Source organism: Leopardus geoffroyi, chromosome X, assembly GCF_018350155.1.
Source record: "Leopardus geoffroyi isolate Oge1 chromosome X, O.geoffroyi_Oge1_pat1.0, whole genome shotgun sequence".
NCBI classification, from domain to species: Eukaryota; Metazoa; Chordata; class Mammalia; order Carnivora; family Felidae; genus Leopardus; species Leopardus geoffroyi.
The window spans coordinates 100,176,041-100,180,464 of NC_059343.1; the positions used below are offsets into that span (position 1 = coordinate 100,176,041).

At 41.6% G+C, this 4,424-nt stretch overlaps 1 pseudogene; it reads right to left on the bottom strand.

The window, feature by feature from the left end:
• Nucleotides 1-450: 450 nt before the first annotated feature.
• On the bottom strand, nucleotides 451-1,039 carry LOC123594438 (annotated as a pseudogene).
• Between the last annotated feature and the right edge of the window lie 3,385 nt (nucleotides 1,040-4,424).

Here is a 4,424-nt window from a genome sequence, read left to right on the forward strand (position 1 = left end):
GGTACAGGTCCTGGAGGAAGATATTTCATATAAGGTAGCATCTGGGCAATAATATGACTATGGGGAAGGCAATGGAGAAGAAGTCATTGGTAGACCTGAAGCCTGAATCAAGTCAGAAGTACCTGCAACCTGGGAAGGATGTGGCATTAGATGGCTTATTGGTGGTAGAGGTGAGAGTATGTACAGAATGTTGCTCTGAGGTATAATATGATGAGAGTTTAATGCCACTGGGTGACCCTGGTATTCAGGATGATGGTGAGTTCATGTATAGAAGCAGGAGGTGGCAGTTCTCAAGTATCTGAATTTGAGCCATTCTGAATAGGAACAGTTATTAATATTAAGTTGTTTTCTTGTTCAAATACAAAGGTTTCCTGACTCATGAAGGAGGTTGAGGTGAAGCTGTGTGTAATGAATTCTATTGGATGAGCACAAATATCTTCTAGTGGGTGATTATATGGCTTGTGCAGCACATGTTGGAAAGGAGGTGGTGATATAATGCACTGCCCTGGAATATTGGTTCGTATGATGCTTGTCTGGAAACCTAATAAAACGATCAGAGATTTCATGTGGTGATGGGGCAATATGTGGGACGAACAGTTTCAAGTTAAGCACGGGCAGCAGGCTTTTCAGCTCTCATAAGGCGGTGGTTGATATGAGCCTCTAAATCTCTTTGAGACAAGTATGTTCTCTTGCATCCTTGAACAGTGCTGCACATGAATAGAGAGCCTTGTGTATGTTCCTCAATTCGCTCCACAAGATTACTACAGCCTGGACACATCTTATTGCCTTGTTTTCCATGTAAAATAGCACATGCATAGCAAAAAGCATGCTTGCATGGAATCAGCGGCCCATAGATTTTAATCAGTAATTTGGATTTGTCACAGAAATGAACTAGAGTATCATCCTTTTCACCCAAGATGTTTATCAGAAAGTCCCCCAAAATATCTTCATTAGATCTTTGCTCATTTCCAAACAATTTGCCCCCCTTGGAGCCATACCATTTCTCCTTGCTATGATGGACTCCTCTAGTGTACTCCATAATTTGGCTTGCAAGGCCTAAGGGGAATGGAAGTTAACCTCACTGACCCCGGAAACGCATGCACGCTACCCTCTTCAGCCTATGAGGCAAGGTGGAAGTGCAAACGGGTTGCTTCGACTTTGACCTCTTCTTACCTACTCCCATTCCAGTAAGGGAGTCGGGCAGCAGAAAAAGCAAGTGGAGCAAGTGTATCAGAGCTGAGTTTGGTTAGGCAGCTGCTTGTTTTCTTTCTTTCTTTTTTTTTTTTTTTTTAACGTTTATTCATCTTTGAGACACAGAGAGAGACAGAGCATGAATGGATTAAGGTCAGAGAGAGAGAGGGAGACACAGAATCTGAAACAGGCTCCAGGCTCCGAGCCGTCAGCACAGAGCCTGACGCGGGGCTCGAACTCACAGACCGCGAGATCATGACCTGAGCCGAAGTCGGACGCCCAACCGACGGAGCCACCCAGGCGCCCCGCTTGTTTTCTGCTTCAAGAAAAAGTAGCCTTTAACTGGAGAAAGAGGCTAATCTGGAATGGGAGTGGGGTGGGGAGAGAGCGCACAGGTGCACAGTAATATCTGAAGACATAGTCTTGAAGCAGGTGAGACAGCTCACCCTTAAAGGGTTGTTGGTTTTGTTGTTGTTGTTGTTTTTGTTTTGATAATACAAGTGCTTTCCTTTTTTGGGTGAAAGCCCGCCCATTATATGAAATGTTCAAATAGAGAGTGGTTAGCTCGTTGTCAACATGCTGTAGCTCCGACTTCTCAAACTTTTCTGCCAGAGTACCCCTAATTATAGAGAAAAACAAATGTAACTGTGAGGGTGAGGGGGCAAATTTCTAAGTACCTCTGAAAGCAAGATATTTCTTTAAATAGTTGTATTTTACCTTAAAATCACATGAAGATAGCTTCCTGTTTTAGAATATTGGTTCATTTTAACAAAAAATATTGCTTTTAATTACTTAGTTAAATGACCTGAATCTCTCCCTGCTCCTAAAGTCTTTGAGTAAGTGATATCCCAGGAAGCTGTGCCAGGCAAGGTACGTACCAAATCCTGGTATATCTTGTGTATTTCCCCTCAGTGTTGGTGCACTAGTTCGTGGTACACTGCACAGACTAACTTCTTTATTGAGTACACGGTTATCCATTAGGACTTAGAAATGCTTTTTATACAGAATCCTTTATCATGGTATTTGTAGATAAGAATATTTATCTGTGAATAAAAGTTCAAAGTTAAAAGCCCCAACAAATTAGGGAGATGATTAGTCACATTTTAAAATGCTTTCCCATATCCCCAAATTTCTGATTTTGGTTCTTTAAATATTACATCCTCAAGGTATATTTGATATCCATTTATAGAGCATTAACACCTTGGAGAGAGACCTAAGTGACATAAAAAATTCAGGAGCAAATAATCAGAGATTACTCAAAAATGAATATGAAGCATTTGATAAATGATCATATTCGTTAATGGAAAGATTAGGCTGGATTTACTGAAATGCCATTTGTGTCCATATTTTGGGGACTTACATCCATTGTAAAGTGAGGCTCACCCTCAGTGTGATAACTTCATTCCATACTGTCCAGAATAATTGCACTCATTTTCATTTACAAGGCAACTTTGCAAAGGAAGTGATGAACTACTATAACCAAATATGCCAAATATATGATTAAAAAATAATTAAAGGGTAGGTCAGAGCAGGAAATTGCCCTCATTAAGAGATTATCCATCTCTGCTGCAACACCAATGCGTAGTCAAAGCTGACCTTTGCCAAACAAAAAGACAAAGTCAGCAGGGATGTTGCACCAGGTTGAAAACGCTACAGAGAAAAGAAAAATAAAAGCCATAAAAATATATTTGATCGTCTACATTTAGATCCCGGAATTGCTGAAGCATACAGCCAGATCAGAATATTTTTTGCAGTTATACTCCATGATTGATGCTGGGGATTTGGAGAAACTCTGAAATAATGGGGAGTTGGAAAATTTTCACATTTGCTGACATATTTTATACAAGAAAACATATATAGCCACGTGGGACATTTTACCAGAAAGAGTGAGCAAGAGAGTGAGTGAACAACAGTAGTAGGGTGAAAAAGAATAAGGGACAATCCTCCCTTTTAATGTTGGAAAAGATTATGAAGCTTACAGGTGGTTAAAGAAGGAACCCTCTTTATCCATTTCATTATTGATGAATTCCTGAAAAGTTGCATGTAAGTAGGTACCAGTTTTCTCATCTTGACCTCTGGTGACTATTTTGTCTTTATTTTGAGTTTGTCACCTGTGGGCAGTGGTTATTGGTACCCAAGCCTTTGATTTCAAGGTACCCAAGCCTTCTTCAAATTAACTAATGCCATAGAAATACGTTAAGTATACAAGGGGACCTTGTGACTCAGGGTGCACCCTTCTTTCTGACTGCTTGGGATGAAGTGGTTTTCAATCCTTCTCTATAATGAGAAGGGTACATGTGCTCTGGGTGAAGTTGGAGTTGGGGAGCCCAGAGTTTTACCTCCTTAAGACTCTCCAGCTCTGGCACCCCTTTCATCCACTCAGTGGAACACAGTTTGAATACCACTCCTCTCAAAAATAACTGTATATATATATACACACACACACATATATATATGTATGTATATATATATATAGAGAGAGAGAGAGAGAGCGAGAGAGCGAGAGAGAGAGAGAGAGAGCACACGCACGCACAGGGGAGTGGGGGAGGGGTAGAGAGAGAGGGAGAGAGAGACTCTCAAGCAGGCTTGGCATTGTCAGCACAAAGACCTATGTGGGGCTTGAACTCACGAGCCACGAGATCATTACCTGAGCTGAAGTCAAGAGTCAGATGCTCTACTGAGTTACCCAGGTGCCCCTCATATAAATATTTTCTTCCTCTTTTTTTTAAAATGTATCATTTCTTTTTTTTTCATGTTTATTTTTCTGAGTGAGAGAGAGAGAGAGTGCCTGCATGCATGTGGGGGAGGGGCATGGAGAATGGGAGACAAGAGTATCCAAAGTGGGCTCTGCACTGACAGCAGAGAGCCTGATGCAGGGCTCAAACTCACGAACCACGAGATCATGACCCGAGCCAAAGTCAGACACTTAACCCACTGAGCCACCGAGGGCCCCTGTTTTCTAAGCTGATATATAAAATAGATGAGCATTCACCTATCTATCATCTAGATTAAGAAATAGAGCACCAGTGTGCCTGAGTGGCTCAGTTGGTTAAGCATCTGACTTGGTTTCGGTTCGGGTCATGATCTCATGGTTTTGTGGGTTTGAGCCCCATGTTGGGCTCTGTGCTGGCATTGCAGAGCCTGCTTGGGATTCTCTCTCTCTTTCTCTCTCTGCTGCTCCTTCACTCATGTGCACGCGTGCTCTGTCTCTCAAAAGAAATAAACTTAAAGAA